Genomic DNA, 24,814 nt, shown 5'->3' on the forward strand with positions numbered 1-24,814 from the left:
CTATCGGATTTATCCGCCGATAAATTCGACGGTAATCTTGCCTTAAATTCGAATCACGGACCCTCTCCCCCCTCATTTTGAACTACTCTCTCTCTCTCTCTCTCTCTCTCTCTCTCTCTCTCTCTCTCTCTCTCTCTCTCTCTCTCTCTCTCTCTCTCTCTCTCTCTCTCTCTCTCTCCCCTACAAACCACCTCTGACAGTTCCTCCACTAGCTTTGGCCACCACCAACAACGTTCAAAGACTACATGGACTCTTTGTGTCATGTCGGTTGCTCTATTGCCGCTATTTTTGTTGCTCCCGCCACTACTGCCGTCACTACTACCACCGCTGTCGCTGCTGTTCCCTGTATCGCCGGAGTTGCCTCCTTCCTCCCTCCAGGTATGTTGTCCTCCTCCTTCTTCTTATTATTTTTTCTAATTTATTTATTAAAAAAACCTCATACAGCTCTACCGATTGACCATTGCCGCCGTGACTTCGCCGCCCATTCTACCACCATGCCAGAAAAGTCCTCTACGTTACCATTGTCTCTAAGTAACTCACTAATTAGTTTTAGGTAGTTAAATCCTAAATCCTAATTTATCTAATTTTAATTTGTTATGTATTATAAAATTTGCAATTAAGATGTTTGTATTAGGGATTTAACTGTTTTTTAGATTTAGTTCATGTATTAGTTTAGATTTAGGGTTTATTAATTCTGTTTTTCAGTGATACCTTTCCCATTGGGTTTGTTCTCATTAGTCCGAATTAGTTGATTCTGTTTCCTATTTCCACCTGGGGCTCTCTCTTGTTTCCTTCTAAGAGACCTTTTGACCATCATCCATGGCCCAAAGTCAAGAGGGTTCTGATTTGGTCTTTGGCTATGCTGATCTTCATCACAATTTGCTTCCTTACTTGCACCGAGAATTTTGCCTCCTTCCTAAACCGCTACATTTCTGTCAAAGGCATCTCTGACCATCGTCACCTGTTGTTCATGGCTACCCACTAGTCCTTCACTGCATTGATGATCCGCCTTGTGGCCATATTTTCCACACGAGAAATAGATAAAGTGCAAACCTTCATACTCCACATTGAGGGTACATCCTAGAACCGAGATTCTGGGGACGATTTTTTTAAATAGATCAATTTCAACACATATGTGAGCAAACCTTTGCCTAGAGTAGATTGAAGTAGCTCGATCAATCTTTAACATGGTACCAATGGTAGAGCCAATCGCCACAAAAAGTGATGATTATAGATCTCGATAGGCAGGCTAGGGATACAAATCCACACCGCAATCTTCTTCATTTGGCCTTTCGAAGAGAGAAAGAAGGGTCTCCAACGTTGGACAATAAGATAATGTCTGGTTATCATCCATGGGCCTCCCATAAAGGCGTGAGCATAGTCTTCTTCATCTGAAAAATAAACAAGAAAATAATCATGATTCATGTCAATAGCATTAATCTTACCTTTCTTAACCCAATCTCTATTAAAGCGTTGTTCCATAAAGCCGAGGTAAACTCTTTTTCCAAGCACTTTAACAATGAGAACCGTTTTCCATGGCTTATACCATTCAACAAAATCTTCCTTCAACATGGGAATCACTGGACATAAATCAAAAGGTTTTTCTTCGATATCATTCACTTTTTAATGCATTGTTGATATGAATATAATTGTATCTAAAAGAACAATGGCGTTAAGTGTGATCTGATAGTAGGGGTGAACGCGGATCGAATCGGATTGGATATGGCCAAAATTTTGATTTGATCCGCACTAAAATCATCGAGTCGGATTGGATCCAATATCAGCACCAGTTTTTTTAATGTTGGATCCTATCCGATCCGATCCACACATTTACGGGTCGGATCGGATCGAATATCGGATATATCCGCAAAACACAAAAAATATTTTTAAAAGATTATTTTTATTAAAAATATATTAATAAAATTCAATTTTTCTATTCTTTTAAATATATTTACTCTTAAAATAATATTAAACATACTTTTCTTAAATAATAAATTAAAATAATATAACATATATGATAATTATTAGTTGAAATAAAATATAAAAAGAATATTTACTTATTTATTTCTTTATTTTTGCGGATACGCGGATATGCGGATCGGATATGTGGATACCAATACAAAATCCGCAATCCGATCCGATTAGTGTGCGGATCTGATCTGATCCGATCCGAAAACCTTGCGGATCGGATCCATATCCGTAATTTTCTGATCGGATTCGGATAAACGTCGCAGATATGCGGATCGGATCCGATCCATGAACACCCCTAGTTATCATAGGCAGTGCTAAATAACCAACACCCTTAATCTCTTTTGCCACTACACTCCATGTTATGGTTTCTGAAAAACCACCACCTTCTCCATTTTTTTTTCTCTTTTTGGCCCTTAATCTCTTCCATTGGAGAAGCCAAAAAAAGAAGAAAATGAAGAAGGTAGTGATTTTTTAGGGACCATAACATGGAGTGTGTTGGCAAAAGAGATTAACGGCGTTGGTTATATAGCACTGCCTATGATAACTGTCAACTTATCAACCTATTTTCTTCAGATAATTTCCATGATGATGGTTGATCATTTGGGAAAGCTTGCTCTCTCTAGCACAGCTATTTCTATCTCTCTTTGTGCTATCTATGGCTTCAAGTTTGGAATGTCATGTGCATTGGAAACTCTAGGTGGCCAAGCCTATGGAGCAAAGCAATATACAAGATTTGGTGTTCAAATCTACACTTGTATTGTAACTTTGAGTCTAGCTTGTGTTCCTATGAAATTCTCTACTCAGTGTGAAAAGACTCGTGCTCCAATCACGATGGAACTATTCCATGGGCTTGGAGAGTTCTTGTGCTATGCCGTTCTATCTGATGGGATGATTTGGTTAGTTTCTTCCTCTAGAATCTGATCTTATTATATACATGCGTGTGCACGCACGCTTATCAACCTTGATTTGTTTCTATTGTATTTGATGATCAATGCAGCCTTGAATGGTGATTATACATGTAATAACTCTAATAGAACTTTATGGTGATATTATACATGTTTAATAAGAAATGTTTAAGCCTGGTAGTCATCACTTTTGTTGTTTATTACATAACCGTCAAATTTGTAAATGATGCCACTAAGGTGTTCTATTTTGATATCTTCCTAAACCCTTTGCTTATCTTTAATGAACTCTATTTTTCAAATCATGGTAACCCTATTTTCAAGTTGTTACTATTTGTTAAGCTTATCTTTAATGAACTCTATTTTTCAAATCATGGTAACCCTATTTTCAAGTTGTTACTATTTGTTAAACTGTCTACTTATTTCAGTTAAATTCAAATAAAAGTTACTGCATGAAATGATTCTTTTATTTTCTTCATTTATCTAGGCACAAAGTTGTTATTGTAGAAGTTAAGGTAATTATTTGCTCTTAGAAGATGGGGTTTAGAAGGAGATATCATGTTTTTGTTAAAATTTTTAGTCCCTCCAAAAATTTCTTTTAAGCTCTGCCATTGGCCAGTATGTTCTTCTAGTATGACTTTCTTGGTGGCCAGCCTACCACTTGTAATTGTAATTGGTGGCCAGCATGTTCTCCAATAAAAGATGTTTTGCTATGATAGATTAAGACAAGAAAAAAGTGTAACTGAATGTTTTTGCTACATTCTTACAAACTCAAACAAATTTAGAGCATTGAATTATTGATACTTAGACATCTCATTGTTTTAATTTGTTTAAAATATTTATATTATATTACAAACCACAATGATACATAAATACATGATTAACTAGAAATAGTAACATATATATAATAATTCAACACCCTGAGAATCTAGTTAACTGGAAAGTGTTGGTCACCCCTAAGAAGTTTGGAGGTCTAGGAATTAGAGACCCTTTTTGTGCTAATATTTCTCTTCTTGGAAAGCTAGTTTGGCAACTTTTTCACCATCCGGACAAGCTATGGGTTCAACTGTTGACGGAGAAATACCATTCTTCTAAAGATGGTTGTTTCAGTCGGTCTCGAGGAAGGGGATCTTATGTTTGGAAGAGTATATGTCGAGCCTGGGATATCCTGAAGGAAGGTTTTATTTGATGCATTGGGAATTTGGAATATAACTTTTGGTTTTTTAAATGGAGAAGAGAGGGGCGACTGTGTCAGGAGATGGATTATGTTCACATTTCTGATTTGGATCTCAGGATCTTGGACCTTTGGTCATCTGGACAGTGGAACCTTGAGAATATCTATTCTCCTCTGAATCAGTCTCTGCAGAGCAACATTAACTCTTACAACCCGGATGTTCAAGCTGGTTCAGAGGTCGGTTGGTGTTGGACTGGTGCGGCTTCAAAGGTTTATGATGCTTGTAGTGGTTATTTATGGCTCAGTAAGAAAATATTTAGTTGGGAGGATAAGGGTAATTGGCTTTGGCTTTGGCGTCAACATGTTCCGAAAAATCACAAACTTTTGGCCTGACTATGTCTTCGGGAGGCTCTTCCTACTGCTGCATTTTGTTTTATGAGGGGCATTTCGTACACGGATAATTGTCCACGATGTTTCTCAGGTCAGGAATCAGTTTTACATTATATTCGGGATTGTCCAAAATCCCAACTAGTTTGTCAAGCTTTAGGGATCTCCCATCAACCAGTAGATTTGATGAGTTGGTTCTTACATAACAGCAAACAGTGCCCCTTTAGGTTCTTTTCTGTTCTCTGGTGGATTTGGCGTTCGAGGAATAACGAGATCTTTCATCCTCACGAGCATTGGACCACAAACAAGGTAATTAGTATGGCTTTGTCCTTGGAAAAGGAGCTCCAAAATATTTTTGAGTTGTAATGACTGTCTATCCCCTCCACCATTAGTGGCTCTTGGATTCTCCCTCAGTGGGTACCTTTAAGATTAATTGTGATGCTAGCTATCCTGACAATGGTGCTCGAGTTGGTTTTGCTAGTGTTAGCAGAGATTGGAAGGGAAGGTGGCAACGAGGCTGTTTGGGAACAATTGAGAGTCGTAGCATTTTGCAAGGAGAGTTGTTTGCTATTTGGAGAGGCTTTCTTTTAGCATGGGACTCGGGACAAAGAGACATTATATGTGAGACAGACTGTATGGAGGCTTTTACTATTGTTAATAATTTACAGGATTGCTCTGGGTTTATTGATCTTTTGGTGTTAAAAATCTGAGATATCATGTCTTGGAAATGGCGTGCTGATCTTCGGTTGATCTTGAGAGATGCAAATACAGTAGCAGACATCATGGCAAAGACTGCAATGAGGACCCTTTCTCCCCAAGTGGAGCTTCATTTGCCTTGGAAGGAGTTTGAGAGTAGTATTCAGAGGGACTGTCTTTCTTAAGCAGTTTTTTTTTCTTTCTTAGTTGTTGTTTATTTTTTTAAGTCACCAAAAAAAAAAATAATTCAACACCCTGCTATTTCATTCCTGATAAAGAATTAAACAGGTCATCATCAACTGGTGGTTGGTAACTACTATATATAGTCTAACATATATATAATAATCACTTTCTATACTAATAAAAAAAAATGTCATCAATATGTGGGGATATATAGTAGACACATGTCATCGTCATGGTTCAAGAAAGTTGACGGACATCATCTTTAGCCAAATTTCTTTTCCAAATTTTTTTTATTAATCAATATAACAATAAATTTAAGTTCCTATACTATTCCAATTTTAAAGATGATTGCGTTACGTTTCTTTTTTTGGTAGAAAGTTACTAGGGCATCCCAAAAAATATTTATCTGATAAATATGGTTTTTATATAACTCTCTAACCCTATTCCATGTGCGCCCTCTAGAGCACCCCACATTACTCTCTTAATCTTTTTTTTTCTTCATTTGTATTATATATGTATCTTAAATTTAATTATTAACATTATTACAATTTAGAAGGGGAGAGTAAAAAAAAATGAATGAATCAACCATGAAGAAGAATAAGTGATCACCGCACTGAGCAACTGTAATGTGTATCGTAAAGATTAAGTATAGAAAAGTTAATTTTTAATTAATTAATTAATTTTAATTAGATATTTTTATTTTAAAATTATTTTTTAAGTTTTATTTTTTGGAAGATTAAGGTTTAACATTTAAATTTAAGATTTAAAATTTAGAGTTTTAAATTTTGTTGATAGTAATAAAAAAAATAGTTGGTTATCTAGTTGAATTTATTATTAAATTATATTATACTAAATTAAAACATTAATTTCTAATGCAATTGCACATTTACTATGAATACAAATGTGCAAAAATAATAGACTTAGATATATGTCAAAAAAGAGAGCAATAATTTAATCTGTATCATCATAAAATCTATTGGGAGAAATTAAAGTCAAATAATGTTGTCATTAACTTATTGCCTTTATCTATAAATTAGATATAAAAGACAATTTACACATAAAAAAATAATCACTAAATTAATTACTATGTATTTACATTGCATATAAATATATGTATTATTTAATTTATTTTTAATATATATTTAATATTTTAACATATATTTTATATTAGTAATTGATTTTTAAATACATATAACATGGTTGGTTATACATGGATATATTTATTTTTCATCGCAAGCACGGCAAAGTTAAGATAATTGACTTATTTAATGTGAACGTCTAGCTTATAATTAATCATTAAATTTTATTTTCAGACAACTTCATCTTAAGCAGGATGATTAAACATTTGACAGATTACATAGTAATAATAGGGACATCTGAAGCAGAAAGGCATCAAGGCTTAGCTTTTTTATGATGTGATCAAACTCAGCACCCCTTTAACAAAAACATTTTTCCGCCACAATTACCATTTATGAAAATAAATCTAAGAACCATCAAAGAAAATATAGTGCCAATTAAGTGTTACTAATAAACACTTTTCTTCCTTTCTTGTCAACTTAATTATAAGAAGATAAATCATACTATCTTTTTATATATTATTATAATTATGTTAGGTATATATAAAATTTAATTATTAAATTAATTATTTGTATAAAATATTTTAAAATATAAAATATAAGTTAAAAATTAACTAAATAATTTATGTATCATATATAAATAAATAATAACTAATTTGATGATTGATTTTTTATAAAGAAATAGTATTTTTATTACACATTCTATTATTATTCTTTGGTTAATTTGTACAATTATAGTTGCTTCGATGTTAAAGCTAAGATATATGAAAAAAGGCGCATTGATAGAATATAATAGTGAGGAATTACATATTTGCATGTATAATAGAATTGGGCATGGAAGGAAGCAAGCAAGCAAGCAATAATTAGGGGCAATATTTTTTACTACAAAGAAATTAAAGTTTGGGCTTCTCGTTCCTTATGTTCTTTTAAAATCTAAAAGGCTCTAGTTCCATCACGCACGTGTCACTTGACTCACTAGGTCCACAATATTTCTTTCCTTCATTATTTGGTTAAGACTCAGGAGTAATGGTTATTACTTATTAGGAGGCGTAATTCATATTCTAATATTTAGAATTTAAATATATAGGTGAGTTTTTAATAAAAAGATAAAAAATGCAATTTTTTTATTTAAAATTAAAAAAGATTAAAAAATGAATTGAGATTCTTAATCATTTTTTTGTTAATGTCTATATCTATGTTTAGGTTTATAAAAACTATGAATATTATGACATATATTTATTATTTATTTTTCTTGATTAATTATCTTAAATTTGAGTTCACCAAGTTAAGAAATAATCAGTTTAGGAATAGATATCTCTTTACAAGTTAATTCGATACTCCAATTTGATTATTTTCGCCTTCTCTTTGTTGTTTTTTTTTTTTTTTTGAGTTTTGCTATAAATTCGGTTAGATTAAATTATGATGCTAATTTAAATATTGATATTAAATATGCTGACTTTGGATGTGTCTTCAATAATTTGGATGACTCTTAATTAAAAGGATACACAGAATTTTAATACTTTTTGCACAAAAAATACATGTAATTCTAAAAAAATAAAAACAAACAAACACATCATGAGTGTGTTTTATGAGATGACTTAATATTTTTCTTTTCACGTTCTCAATATTTATTGTGTATAAAGTTACGATACAATAACTCATACACAGGGACGGATTCAAGTGTAGTGTTGTGGGGCAAGCGCCCCCACTACAATTTGGAATTCTTTTGAGTAGTATATGATAAAAATATTTATTTACTTCCATTAGATTATTAAATTTGACCCCACAATAATTGTTTACTCAACTTTTGGTACTTAATCGTCAATTTAAAAATTTTATATTAGATATTCGTTAGAATGATCAATTCTCATATTTAAACGAAATTAGTGTTCTGTTTTAAAAATCAACTCAAAAGAATATTATTTATCTTCTTTTCAAATTAGCTTTAATTTTTGCGTAGCAACTATATTAATTGAAAGAACTTTTTTAACTATGAATATCAATAAGAGTCGATTTCTAATTGTGTTGGGAAGTAGATTTTTAAATAATTATTTAGTAATATATATGAAAAGAGAGAAATTTTGATGGTAGTGTTAAGAGAAAAATTACTTAATTTTTTAAAAATATAAAACCTAAAAGAATAGAATTTTAAATTATATATTATTATTTAAATTACTATTTTAGTGTTTTAATTTGTATATTAGATATTTTGAAGACTAATCATATTTTACAATAACAAAATATAATTATAACAATAATCATGTTATATGTACATAAAAAATAATTATCTGTATAAAATATATATTAAAATATAAAATACACATTAAAAATAAGTTAAACAATACATGTATTTATACATAGATATATAGTGGTTAATAGATAATTTAATATTTAATTTTTTATATACACATATTAATTTTATTATAAAAATTATTATTATGTTATATAAATTTTGCCCCCACTACCAAAATTTTCTGGATCCGTCACTGCTCATACATATCATTCATTCATAACTTCACAACTATAAAGTATATCATCAAAGTGGTTGACAAAATTAAAAATTAAATAAAGTTGGAGAGACACATAGTTATCTAATAATGTGCCTTTTATAATCTTTTTCTAATAATTAATTCTATTTTCATAATTCGATTCCCACTTGTATAGTGCCTTTTAGAATTATTGATGTTTCTGTTCATATAATTGATACTTAGGTATCTCACTTGTTTAAAATATTTATAGTATATTACAACCTATAGTGATACACAAATACATGATTAATAACTAAAAATAGTAACATGTATATAATAAATCAACAGCTTGCTATTTCATTTCCAATAAAGAATGGAGTAGGTCATCATGAACTGGTGGTTGGTAACTACTATATATAGGCTTGATTTGGTAAAACTTTTTGATGAGGTGCTTGTACTTTTTAAAAGTTCAAGTTTCTTATTTTGTGTTTGATAAATTAAAAAGACCATGTGCTTGTGCTTGTGTAAATTCCGTAAAATTAGCGAATAATTAGTCAATAAATTAAATCTTAATTAGGAAAATTAAAAATACAAAACTAATATTAAAATAGGATAGAGCTCTTTAAAACGAGAATTTTGACACTAATTTTAAAAAATTTGACCCAAAATTAGACCAAATAAGCCGAACCGATTAAACCGGACCCAAATTGGACCCGTGGGTCCAACCGGACCCATCACTTAAAAAGAACACAGCATTCTTTCCCTTCGTTTCTGCATCCCCGCTGCCATTGTTGGGAGGAAGAACACCAAAGCTTCCAAACCCTCATTGAAATTTCATTTCTCAATAACTTTTGATCCGGAGTTCTGATTGACGATCCGTTTGCGACTACGCGACCGCGACGTCGAGCTCTACAAAGCCCGATACATTGTAAGGTAAGGAAATCACGTTTTCTTCCACAATTTTCTCTGTTTCAATTTCGAAAATTCAAGAGCAATTATGTTGAAATTCGGTGTTTAGGATCAAATTAACTTGGTGGACTTGTCGGGTCTTGTCCCAATTTTCTGTTGGTAAGGTGAGAATCCTAGAACTCTAGTTGATTCATTAATTTGGTATTTTGGGTATTGAATTTTGGGAATATGTTGTGATAACTATGTTGGGTGCATGTAAATATGTGATATGAGGCAATTGGAGATGTTGGAAGCTTAATTGGAAACTCGGTGAGAGTTCTAGTTGCTGGATTTTTGGTGGTTGAGGCTTACAACTTTGCCGTGTGGGGTAACTTGGATAAATACGCGGAAATCGGCCAAGGTATGGTTTAGGTTTCGCGTATTTAATATATAATGTTCTGCGAAAATTTAGGCTAGAGACCAATGTCTGGATTAGCTACGAGATGTGTCGGGCTCTGGCAAAGTAACCGACATGTGAGCTCACGGCCAGTAGGATAGACATTCATCATAATGCATATGTGTGCTTTGTTTGCTATGCTTTAATTGGGAATGCTTAATTGACTATATTTATTATTAAGCCTTTAATCGTATTAGCGCGCGAATCGAATTTTCGAAAAAACTAAGATATTTCAGTAAGTACAATAAAATAACACAAACATCAGAGACAGAGATAACATACATCATACATACTATGTATATATATATATACATATATTGTCATACGGGTTTTAAGTTAGCATACAACCCTTCACATCTGGTTACTATATTCGTGTTCAACACTCCAAGCCCTGGTCCATATAGGAAGTCCCTAAGCTGGCGCCCGAAAACTAGCCTAATCAACTATATACATCCTACTATCTCAGTGAGTCTAACCAAAAGTGAGAGACTAAACACAAAAGTTAGGCTAACACAAAAACTCTCAAAAAGTCACATATTCAGCTCTCCAGTATCCACTGTCGTCAGAGGAGGAAATCTCGATCACATCTGATGGGGAAGGAAGGAAGGGGTTCTTAGTAGGGTCGGAGGTAGTTAGTTTAGTCAGGATTACCACAGTTCAAGTGATTCACAATAAAATATACAAGAATCAAAGAAAAGTATCTAATTACCACAATTCAGAGTAGCAGTAAGGAATGCATAAACACAGAAAGACAATCACAAACAATTTCACCGCATCAAGTAGAATGCAAATGCACAACAAGGATGATACATGTCTAGTCCTATCGCAGGTAATGGGCTCATTTGTTGGTTTCAACCCGCACCCGACGCAATCCGACTCGCAAGTCAGATAAGGCATTCCAGCGGCATAACCTCTGCAAGTTTCTACTTTTTGCAGGCACTGATTCTCCAGCTGAAGTATGCCGAACATAACCTCTGCAAGTACTTGCAGGCGCTGATTCTCCAGCTGAATCATGTGCCACTTTCTCCTGGAAGCCATTCCATATACACGGGCATTCCCGTACAATTACTCACACATCAAGCCCACGGCTTAACATTTTCACATCAACACTATAACTATTTACTCTCCGTCACCCTCTTGTGACCTTTTAATTATTTCATAATCACACGTGCTGGTTTGTCTTCTCTTTTCCTTTTAAAACCAAAACTAATCCCCCTTTTATTTTTAACACAAATTCTTTAATATTTTTCAAGATGTTGTCAAACGGAATCATTCAATAAAAACTCAATTACTTTTGAAGTTCACTAAAACTTCTTCAAATAAAATCCTTGAGTCAAATTCAAAACATCAGCCCCTTTTCATTTTCAAATCAAACTTAAACATAGTACTTTTCTTAAATAATTTAAAATTATAAAATAATTCTTTTCTAAATAAATCAAACTCAGAATATATACTTTAAATAAATTAAATCCGACGTATAATTATTTTCTGAATAAATCGAAAATCAAATAATACAATTTTTTAAATCCAATCTTTTTCTTATAAATAAAATTTCAAATAAAATTCTTAAGGTTTATAACAAAATTTTGGCGGCACCTCCTCTAAAATCCGGACTCTGCCACCCTTCTCGGGTTCCATCCAAACCATTTTCTACACTCTTTTCAAATCATTTCCAATAAATCAAACCGGCAACTTTTAACATTTTCAAATTATCCTACCGTAATCCAGAAATCACAATTATCAATATAAATTCAATCGACAAATAATCACGACATCAATTCACTTATCAAATACCAATTTAACCGGTGAAAATTTACCAAAACCCTACCTTCGTACGAAATCAAAATATGCGAAGTTTCGGAGGAGCCTTCTGATCGAGCTGCTGAAGGAAAAAACGTCCAAAATTCTCCGTACTTCCTAGAACTCCAGTTGGTCAAACTCAAGGGGTAGGGGAGCTACGTCACCGTCGACTTCCACCGGACAAAAGTAACGCCAACACGTAGAAGAGGAGGATACGAACACTTTTATCGAATTAGATTTTTTATTGAAGTTACAGATCGCAAAAAATCGAAACCGGAAATTCGATGGGTTACGGTTCTCTCTCTTTCTCTCTCGGTCACTCTTTCCCTTTGCATGCAATGAGTTTGAAATTGAATGATAAAGTTTTGTTGAGAAATGGATGCTTATGTGTCACCCATTTGATCTTCTGTCATATATATATATATGCATAAGCCTTTGCCTTTTTGTTTTTCTTTGATTCCTTAGTGAAACCACCGAAGGAACCTAGAAATTATAATAATGTAATAATGATGATAGTAATGAGAATAGCAATAATAATAATATAGATAATACCGGAATAATAATAATAATATATAAAATTAAATGTATATGAATTACTAATATAAATGACATTAGTAACTTAGGAACAAAAAATATTTGATGAAGTGTTAACAATTTTAAGTTCATCAAAAAATAACAATAATTAATTTTATCGGTAAAAATCGAACTTGATAATAATAATATTAATATTATTATCTAGGCTTCTTTATAATTAGAGCAAGTAAAATAAATAAATAACATAATAATAAAATTATATTACCATTTATTTTATTTCGGGATTCGAAGTCGACTAGTCAAAATAAAACTAATCGCTTTAAAATATTATTTAAAAAAAAACTCGCACTAGTGCAAAAATTAGAGTTGTTACAATGACCAACCTATCACTTGTGCTTTATGGACCGATAATATTTAAATTTTTTAATTACAAAAATTAATTAATTAATAGGTCTGAGTCATATATTAGTAAATAATTATTTTGCTTTATTTATTAAATTTGAGTAAAATTTTATCTGTTTAGATGCAGAAAAAAATGCTTTGGTATAATTGATTAGAACAAAAAAAAAGAGTGTAATTAAATAATTTTTATTACTCTCATAAAAATTCGAACAAACAAATTTAGAATATTAAATTATCGCTAGCTAGCTAGACATGTAGTAGAACACATTTTACGCACATAATTATACCTGTTTATTTTATAAGGTAAATGTTGGTAATTATTGAATATGTTCAAGTCAACTTTTCAGAGGCAAGGTGCTCTATCCATGCTCACTTTTACGAAGCTTCTATTCTTTTCACTTTTTCATGCACCGCTCTTTTGTTGAACTACCACGCACCATGTTTTCCGATACAATAAGATGACCAACCTATCACTTGTGCTCTATAAACAGGATAACATTTTAAGTTTCTTAATTACAAGAATTAATTAATTAATAGGTTAGAGTCATATATTAGTAAATAATTATTTTACTTTATTTATTAAATTTTGATTGGGTAAAATTTTACCTGCTTAAATGTAGAAAAAGATGTTTTGCTATAATTGATTAGGACAAGGAAAGAGAGTAATTGAACATTGTCGGTTACTTTCATAAAAATTCGAACAAATAATTTTAGAGTATTGAATTATTGCTAGCTAGTTAAGCATGTAGTAGAACACATTTTACGCACGTAATTATACCTGCTTATTTTATAAGGTAACTATTGGTAACTATTGAACATATTCGACTTTTTGGAGGTAAGGTGCTCCATCCATGCTCACTTTCACAAAGCTTTCATTCTTTTCACTTTTTTCTACAATGCTCTTTTGTTAAACTGTCACCATATTCTTCCGGTACAAATTTACTGATGGCCAATCTATCACTTCTGCTTTATGGGCGGGGTAATATTTTAAGTTTTTTAATTATAATAATTAATTAATTAATTCATAGGACGGAGTCATATATTAGCAAATAATTGTTTTGCTTTATTTATTAAATTTTTACTGGATAAAATTTTACCTGTTTAAATACAGAAAAAGATGCTTTGTTATAATTGATTAGGACAAGAAAGGAGTACTGTAATTGAATATTTTCTGTTATTCTCATAAAAATTTGAACAAATAAATTTAGAACATTAAATTATTGCTAGCTAACTAGGCATGTAGTAGAACACATTTTACGCAAGTAATTATATCGCTTATTTTATAAGGTAACTGTTGAACTTGTTCAAGTCTACTTTTTCGGAAGTAAGATGCTCCATCCATGCTTACTTTATTTCACGAAGCTTCCATTCTTTTCACTTTTTTTTGCATTACTCTTTTGTTGAACTGTCACTGTATTCTTCCGGTATGATCTCACTGATGGCCAATCTAGCTACCACTTGTGCTATATGGGTTGGAATAACATTTTAGGTTTCTTAATTACAAAAATTATTTAATTAATAAGTCATAGCCATATATTAACAAAAATCTGTTTTACTTTATTTATTAAATTACTATTTGGTAGAATTTTACCTGCTTAGATATAGAAGAAGATGCTTTGCTATAATTGATTAAGATAAGAAAAAAGTATAATTTAATTTTTGCTGCTTCTCTCATAAAAATTGGAACAAACAAATTTAGAGTATTAAATTATTGTTAACTAGTTAGGCATGTAGTAGAAAACATTTTACGCATGTAATTGTATTCGCTCATTCTATATATAAGGTAAAAATTCAGGTACAGTTAATTTAATGTGAAGTTGATAACTGAGAATTGATAATTAAAAATTATCAAATGACAATTTAATCAAACTCATTTAACAACTTTTAATTATTAATTTTATATAAATTTAATTGAATATGAGTTTTTACCATTATGTTGTACTATACACCTTTCTATTGTATAATTGTAGAAACAAACATATACTACTTTTTTTTTAGTTTCTACATCATTACTTTCCATATTGCATAATCTAATCTCTTTTATTAATTCGTTTTCGTTTATATACTTAAATTTTTACTATGTAATTCTATATATAAAATAAATCATATACATATAAGTTTTTTTTAGATCATCAAACAAATTAATCCAACTTCAAAATCAAGAGAAAAACTATATATATAAAATAAAACGTAGTGATCGAACATATATAAAAAATATAATTTAATAATAAAAAGTGAATCGATCCGATATCTAAGATTATAAATAATAGAAGTTGTATGGAAAAGCAGGTATCTAAAAACGAAAATGATTACTTACTTGCATTGGGTGGAGGTTTGGCAGGATTCTCGGGGAGAAGGGCTTTGGATTTATGAGTTGGATGTGGCTCCTTGGAAGACAGATTAAGCATCAAATCCACATTAGTCTGCTGAGTCTCAGTTTCAGAAAAAGGGTCTCTGAATTATGTGTGTATATATATCTCTAAGCATTAATACAAGGACGCATGCATGGAGGTCTGTTTTGTCTTTTTCATGTGTAGTGGGATTCGACAACCCCATGCATGTTGCCTGCTCTTAATTACTCTCCATTATTTTTTTTAACAAAGGAGCTCAACACAACACGGTGGAGCATAAAGAAATACAGAACGACAAAGCACAATACAGAACCAAAAACAAAAACAACAATAAAATGATCGAATCCGTTGTCATCTCCGGCATTGCCATCAACAACCAAATGGATCAACTCCACACCATTCCCTGTAGCTCAAGAAAGATCTAATCTTTACTCCTTCAACACTTGTCTGTACACTCTGGAACACTCTACTATTGCGCTCCAACCAAATGTTTCAAACAACCGCACAGAAACCTGTTAGACATTTCCTTTGCTCAGACTTGCCACCTGGTACTCTAGTCCAACTCTCAAAAAAATTTTTTCCGGTTTCCGGACTGGCCCAAGCTCTATTAGCACCCGTCAACCAAGCACACCATACCTGCCATGTTAACTCACAAGCAAAAAATAAATGATTCACTGATTCTATGTCCTTTTTGCACAACACACACACATTGTCATTATGATTAATAATGCCGAGTTTAGTCAGTCTCTCCTTCGTGTTGACCCTGCCTACTAAAACAAACCATGCAAATAGTTCAACTCTTGGAGGAACCAAACCTCTCCAGATGGAGCTAGTGAAGCTGTAACTCGTGATGTCTTCTGAGAGAGTCTCTTTCTGCAACACCTGCACAAACGATTTAGTAGAAAAAACACATTTTTTGTCAAATTTCCAGACAATTGAATTCTCTCTATCAACCGACAAACTTACAACCCGTAACCGGTCGTGGAGTTGATTGAGCAGCTCTAGCTCCCATTGGAAGAGTTCTCTCCTCCACTAGAAGTTCCACACCCACTCTAGCCCATCCTAAAACCCACAGTCCCCTATTACTGATCCTTGCTTATTTGAAACAGAGAAGAGCCTCGGAAAACATTCTTTCAAAGATCCACCTTGTAACCAAGTATCCTCCCAAAACCGGGTGCTTCGGCCGTTTTCCACCTCCATGGACAAGTCACTGATCATCATATTTCTTATATGCTGCTCCTTAATATTAAGCTGGCAGATATCTTTTCACGACCCCCCTTCCTGATGGCAACGGTTGGGTTGACAGCATCGCAGTTGGGTTCAGCTGATTACAGGAGCAAACCATCTTCTTCCAAAGTGGACAGTCCTCCTTTGAGAATCGCCACCACCACTTAAATAGGAGCGATGCATTTCTAATTAAAGCATCTCCCACCCCCGAACTTACTTCAACTGCCTCTTGCTTGCATTTACCAATATCAAGGGTCAATGGTCAATGATAACAATACATATACATACGTAATAATATGGACAACTATCTATTATATATACGTGGCTAGGAAGTAATAACTATCAGATCACACTTAACGCCACTGTTCTTTTAGATACAATTATATTCATATCAACAATGCATGAAAAAATGAATGATATTGTTTTGGAAAAGAGTGTGTGAGTTGAGTGACAAAAAGGGATAGATGACCACCAACAATAACTTCATCGGTGGAGTGTGTTCTGCGGGTGAAAAAGGATAATCTAATGAAAATGCTTTTATTAAGTGACAAGTTAGAATGCAAATCTCAACCATTAAATCAGAATAAACAATTGATGAGATTAAATTTTTTAAAATTCGTACCCTCTTAAACTAATTTGTCCTCAATTTCTATATTACTATCATATCTTCTTTCGTCTTTTTGTGTTAGTTTCTCTTTCTAATTTCATGAATGTCATTTTAAATTCTTATTAATCAAATTCTCTCGTGGGTGGTGTGAGTGGATTGCTATCTAGAGGAAAGAGGATATGAATGTTAAGTGAAAGAGACAGATACAAATAAAACACTTTAATTTTTAAAATATTAAATATATCTAAACCGTTTATTCTAATTCAATTTTGTTAGATAATTAATTAGGTATCAACATACAACCAACTATTAGTTGAATTATAAAAAAGTAGAGAAAACACCAAAAATATGTAATTTATTCTATCTCAAAAGATATATAGATTGGTGTATAATCATTCATACTTTAATTTTATTATTTGTCAATTTTATTTCTATCTCACTATCTACCATTTTGTTCTCACTATAATAATAATAATAATAATAATAATAATAATAATAATAATAATAACTTCATTAGCTTTTTGTACAAACCACTTTAATTAGAAATATATGTATGTTGTTTTTAGAAGTAGAAATATTTAAACAAATTAAAGTAAAATCAAATTAGGTATGTCTCACCAATCCACTGCCATCTTAAGTAGTTAGTATCTTTATCATTTTCATAATAATATACAACATATATATATGTCTCTATATAGCTAGTAGGTGTGTGTATTTAGGGAATAATAGAACACACATAGAGACCTAACAACTTAATTGGTTAACTTTACACAATGCTAGTTAATAGGTGTGTATTTAGGGAATAATGGAACACACATAGAGACCTAACAACTTAATTGGTTAACTTTACACAATGCTAATATAATAATCAAGTCCATTGATTTCTAAACAAAAGTGTATTATAATTTCCCATATCTGATAATTAAAGTGACTAAACCTAGCTATTTTTTTCTTTTTTCTTTTTTGTTTGAATAGTCTTACAACAATAATAATGCAATGTATATAAAAAAATTTAGTTATTGTGTATAAAAATATCATTTGATTATTTTAATTATTTTTCATTATACTACTATAAAATAATTAAATTATTTGTTTATTACATATTTAATTATTCTATTATATTAATTTTAATTATTTTAATAGTTAATTATTTAATTAAAAATATGTAAATTAATATGTATAAACAAAGACAAAATTTTGTGGAAGGGAAGAAGGGCAATGCCCTGGATTTTTTATTTATATAAATTAAATAAATATTTTATTTATTGAAATAAATAATTTTAAAAATTATTACGAAAATATGTCACCTACTCTTATCTTATTTACAGTAATAATTTTTAATGTATCTCGTTTATACTGTAAATAAAATATGTATATTTTTTCAATTTTATATATCTCGTTTACAGAAACGGGATATATGTATTTATAAATATAAAAATATATTTTTTTAAAAATAATAAAAAATATTAATAATTTAAATTGGAACAAATTATTAGAAATAAAACATTTCAAATAATAAGAAAGATAGACAGTTTTATATAATAAAAAAATAGGTAATTTTAAAAATATTATTACGGTAAACGAAATAAGAGTAGATGACGTATTTTCGTAATAATTTTTAAAATTACTTATTTCAGTACATAAAATATTTATTTAATTTATATAAATAAAAAATCCGCAATTCCCCACTTAATTTTTTTAACAAATTATGTATAAATTTTTATTTAATTCTTCTTTTATAAAATTAATTTTTAGTCTTCTCCAAAATATAACATAATTCAGCTGTTACGTATTACTTTAATACATAGTAATTATTTTAATATTTAATTTTTTTTGCATGTACATAATATTTTTAACTTACAAATATGTTTGTAATAAGCTTAAAAATTTATTTAAAAATTAATAGAAAATAATGGTAAACTCTTAATTTCGTTTGTAATCAAAATTATGTATGTTATATTTTGTAAAAACTAGTTATTTTAATAGGAATTTAAATATTAATAAAAAATAGAGTAAAGTGGATAGACTTTATAAAAAATAAAATACTTAAAATTAAGTGTAATAAGAGTTCTTTTTTTCATAATTAATGAGTTAGCCGATTTGAATTCTTCTTATCTATCTCATAGCAACTACCAATCACAGAAACGTTGTTATGCTTTTCAATTTTTTTATTTTCATGGACACCTGTGATCTATTATTTTCAACTAAACAATAATTAAGTTATTTACCAATAGCATGTGACAAAAATTAGTGTTATTTAAATGAAACAATGATCAAGTGAAACACTAACACCTTGCTACATGCTATAAATAGTTTAGTCTCTAAGTGTGTATATTCAAAATCTTTCCAACGAAAGCAGTCATATAAAAAAGTCAAAATCTGTGTTTTTGGTATTTCAGAACCTTCTTTAAGACATGGAAGCGGGTCTTTTTTGTTGCCAGAAGGTAGTGATTTTTCAGAAACTATAAGATAGAGTATGGTGACAAAAAAGATTAAAAAGTGTTGATTATTTAACACCCTCTATGATAATTGTTAATTTGTCAACTTATTTTCTCCAAATAATTTCTATCATGATGGTTGGTTATATGGAAAAACTTGCTCTTTCCAGCACAGCTATTGCTACTTTTTTTTGTGTTGTTTATGGCTTCAGTGTTATTATAAGTATTTTTTCTATTATCTCATATCATAATCTTCAAATTTTTGTTTCAAAATTAACTGTGTTTTATTATTTTGTTTTATCAAACAGTTTGGAATGTCATGTGCATTGAAAACTCTAGGTGGCCAAGCCTATGAAACAAGACAATATAAAAGATTTGGTGTTCTAGTCTACACTGCTATTGTAGCTTTGAGTCTAGCTTGTGTTCCTCTCTCTCTCTCTTTTATGGATATGCTTGGGAAAAATAATGATTTTGTGTGGTCAAGACCCTTTGATTTCACAAGAAGCTGAAAAATTTGCTGTGTGTCTTATTCCTACTTATTTGCTTATGCTACAGTTCTCACCCTCATTCGCTATTTTTTTATGCAAAGTTTGATCTTTCTTCTTGTTATGAGTTCTTACGTCACTTTATGTTCTCACATAGCTTTTTGTTGGATATTTTTTTTTCCAGTTCCAACTAGGTAATTTAGGATCAGCATTCTCTATTGGCATTTTATATTGGTTGAATGTGATTTTGCTTGGATTATATATGAAATTCTCTACTCAGTGTGAAATGACTTGTGCTCCAATCTCCATGGAACTATTCCATGACTTTGGAGAGTTCTTGTGCTACACCGTTCCATCTGCTGGAATGATTTAGTTAGTTTCTTCCTCTAGAATCTGATCTTACTATATACACACATGCGTGTGCACGTACACTTATCAATCTTTTGATTTGTTTCTATTGTGTTTGATGATCAATGCAGCCTTGAATGGTGGTCATTTGAGCTGCTCACTTTGCCTTCTGAGCTTCTACCAAATCCAGAGCTTGAAGTTTCATTTTTGTCCATATGGTAAGTAGAACTTGGTCATTGAGAATGAGAGATATTTTTATGTTCTATAATCTCAATTGAAATTGGAATAATTGTTGACAAAAATATTATTAAAAGATTTTTAAGTATTGACAAAAATATTATTAAATTAAAATAATAAAGACACATTTAAAATATTTAAAAACATGAAACAACGTTTGAAGATGTTTATTTTAATAAGTGAATAAAATATATAAATCTTTTTTCATACTTTATTATTTGATATATACCTGTATTGATAATTTCATAAATAAGTTGAATTAATTCTTTTTTTGATGTTATAAAATAAAACTTACACAACATAGATTACTAATTTTTCCTATGTATTTTTTTTATTTGCATAATTATTTTTAAACAATGAATTAAATTATATCATATGTATTTTGTGTTTTCTTTTTATTAGTTATTTTAGCTTTCTTTTTTTTTTTTTTTGTTATAACATTCACTTTCACTTTGGGATTAGGCATAAAATACATAAAAATGTTGAGTTTTTTAAATTTTTTTACACTTTGAACCAATAAATTTTACATTTTTTTGGTTTTGTTTTTTTAAAAGATAAAAATAAAAAATAAATAATATGATCTTAGTTTTTAAGAATATACATAAAAATAAACTTTTAAAAATCACACTGGTTGCCAACGTTTATGGTAGATACATTAACACTCTTCTAGGTTCTAAGCATATGTACACAACACTAGTTTGTAATTTTTATGGGTCTATATATAACAATTTTCTACCTCTTTGATAGTTTTTAAATCAGTTACATTGAGTAACATTTATAAATTGGTTGATGTTTTTTTTTTAATTTTTTTTATTGGAGTTGTCAATTATTTATTAAATTGTAATTAGATAATTAATTTTAACTTTGTAGATTTTACTTAGTAGATAATTAGTTTTAATTAGATAAATCGGTTGATGCTTTTTTTTAAAAATTTTTTTAACTGAAGTTAGCAATTATTACTTTTAATATAATTTTTTTAAATGTGAATTTTTACGTATTTTTGCTAATAATTTTATATAATATTTTTTTATTCTCTTATTTTAAATTTGTTATAGCATGTAATGCTTTCCATTACTGATTTTATAACTCATTCTTTTTAGCACCACTCTTTTCAGAGATTCTAACATTTTATAACATTTGTTATCATTATTATGACTTCAAATATTGCATAGTGTCTATATGCATATAAATTACATGTTTTAAAAAATATGAATAGTTAAGAAGACATTAATATTTTTAAGAGATTTTAATAATATACGACATCTTGCTAAGTATTATAAAAATCGTTACAAGATATATATTAATTACTTATATACAAAATATTCACATGCATTTATTATGTGAGAATTACAATATATTAATTTGTAAAACAACCATAAAAATAATAAACAAATATTTTTCAGCAATTATAAGATTATATACCATAATCAATTTGAAAAAATAAAAAATTATTTAAATAAGATTTTTGTGTAAATTTTGTAAGATTCATGCATTTAATTGATTGAAAAAAATAGCATACAAAATATCAGTAAAACAGTATTATTTTAAATAAGAATTTAGTTTTGTAAAATTTATTTAAGAGACTAAAAGACCTTTAAAAATTAATTTTAAAAAGATAAAAATACCCTTCAAGTTTTTATTTAAAATATTGAAATACTCTTTAAACATTAATTTTAAAATATTAAATTATGTTTATAAAATTAATTAAGATTGTTTAACTGTATTAGAAATAAAAAATTTAATTAAATAGTAGACAAACTAAACTACCCTTACTAAAAGACTTAAATAAATTTTTAGAATTAATCTTAAAATGATTAAAATATGCTTTTAGAATAAAAATTATCTAATTATATTAAAAATTATAAATTTTAATTTTTAAAAAGACTAAAATACTCCTATAATTAATTTATAAAAGAGTAAAATAATATTTGAAAATTAATTTAAAAAAGATTAAAAAGAATAAAATGTCATTTAACATTAATTTAAAAAGACAAAACTACCATTATAGTATTAATTAAGAATTTTCGACTCTATTATAAATTAGAAATTTGATTTTGATTCTAAAAATATTAAATTACCCTATTGATTAGTTTTTAAAACACTAATATGTTAGAATTAATTCACGGACCTTCGTATCCACAATGCATTACCCAGCTAATAATTTTTCATGCACTCACCTAACAGTCCACACATGACTAACAATTAAAAAGCCCACAAAATTATCAACCCGTTAGCTTAGCACAAAGCCGCAAACAAGCCTTCATCAAACACCTCTGCAACACATGTGCAGCGTCTGACAGCATTTCTTAGCATTTGCACGTGTCGCATTCACCTTTATTTAGAGAAAATATTGTACATATTACTTTGTACCGTAGTAATCTCCTTGAAATTATTACTCATAGTTCAATATTCATATTCATATCCATTCCAAACTAGGGCTAATTTTTTTGCATATGACACACACTTTGGTGTTACGCCCAGTTATGGATCGTAGGGGGGATTAACACTGTTGTGACGGCTGTTAACTGATGGAGGAAAATCGGACGGTTCGATTTCTTGTATGGGAGAGGGGACACAAATCGGACCGTCCGATTTGTGGTGCAAGGATAGCTGGGTACAAAGAAATTGGACCCAGCGATTTCATGCACGCATGATGAATTTGATTTGGGCCAAGCAAATTGGACCCATCGATTTTAAGGCCTCTGACCAAAAATCTGAAAGGATCTTAAATCAAACCCACCGATTTGTTGGAGTCCAATTTTTTTTTGGCGGGCTGTTCTCTAATCGAACAGTTCGATTTTAATGTTCAAAAAATTTCGAATGACCAAGAAAGCGGTCAGACCGTCCGATTTCTGATGTGTGTATATATATATATATATTTCCAAATCCAGATTGAGCATCCACTTCATCTTCTTCCTCCTCTCTTGTTCTCCGAATTGCTGCAGACCGTCTTACTCTTTCTCTTCTTCTCTATTATCATGGATGATAGAGTATGATTAAAGGTGTATTATCATGGCCAAATTTTATTACAAATATCAGAAGGAGTAAAATTTGTGTGTAAAAATTCATTAGATATTATTCCATTCACACTGTCATTTGAAGAATTAAAAGGTGTCATTTGTGAGAAGATGGATTCTCAAATATCTAGGAGAGTGGCATGTATTCTGTACAGATATCCTATATTTGTGTTTGGTGGGTTCGTACAATTTCAGACGAACTACGTGACCGATGAAGCGAGCATGCAAGAAATATTTTCAGTATATCGTGAAAGTTGGTCTCGAATATCGTTCATCGAATTATATATTGAGTTCGAGCAATCTGCAGCCGACCGAGATATTGAGTTGGAAGATTACAACAGTGATAGTGAAAAAGAGTTTGAAAGTAACTACGAGGTCGTTCATTCGGGTGTAGACGAAGATCATGCTGACGATGCTATGGTGGTAGATGTGGCGGATGTGGCAAATGCACTAGCAAACCAGTAGCCATTTGAGGAGCCGACTTTCATGCGGTCGTTAGATTTGGAGGCCATGCATGCACCGGAATTTCCTGAATATGTAAATGCAGGTACGTCATCATTTTAAATTAAGATTTGTTAAAGCATGATTTGTGCATGGGTTTTGAGTTTAGGACAAATAATTAAGACAACGGTAAATAGGCAAAATATAACATATAATTAGTAATTGTTTAATGTTTAATTATCAAGTAAACATGTATGCTGAGATATTTAGTATTTTCCATCATTGTTACTAAAACTGGATCGGACCGGCCGGTTTGATCGAAAAACCAATGAACTGGTTTGGATCGGTCGGTTCGACCAAAAAACTGATGAACCGGATCTTAGACCGGTCCGGTCCGATGATGAGACTGCACAAGGAAATGAACCGGTACGAATCGATCTGATCTGGAGTGAACCGGTTAAAATCGGTCAAACTCGGTAAAATTAACAAAATACTTATTGTTCCTGTTTCATATTATTTTAAAATAGCTAGATATATTTAAAATGCTAGTGAAAATTTGACTATGGATTGTTTTTTATTTACATAGGACCGGGTCAATCGGTTCAAGTACTGATCCACCGGTTGAACCAGTTATCCACCAGTTGAACCAGTGATCCACCGATTGAACCAGTGATCTACTGGTTGAACTAATGATCCCTCGATTGAACCAGTGAGCTACCGGTTTG

General features: G+C 30.5%; 1 long non-coding RNA gene and 1 pseudogene across 1 annotated transcript; both read left to right on the forward strand.

Annotated features, from left to right (window-relative positions):
- The first annotated feature begins 261 nt into the window (after positions 1-261).
- Positions 262-24,814, forward strand: part of LOC107645752 (protein DETOXIFICATION 14-like) — a 37,345-nt pseudogene continuing 12,792 nt past the window's right edge.
- LOC148554754 (uncharacterized) lies at positions 9,648-16,650 on the forward strand. Its single transcript, XR_015885683.1, has 4 exons — positions 9,648-9,790; positions 9,876-9,930; positions 10,040-10,166; positions 15,280-16,650. It is a non-coding gene; the product is annotated as an uncharacterized LOC148554754 (long non-coding RNA).

Source organism: Arachis ipaensis, chromosome B6 (assembly GCF_059453495.1).
Source record: "Arachis ipaensis isolate K30076 ecotype BB chromosome B6, ASM5945349v1, whole genome shotgun sequence".
NCBI lineage: Eukaryota > Viridiplantae > Streptophyta > Magnoliopsida > Fabales > Fabaceae > Arachis > Arachis ipaensis.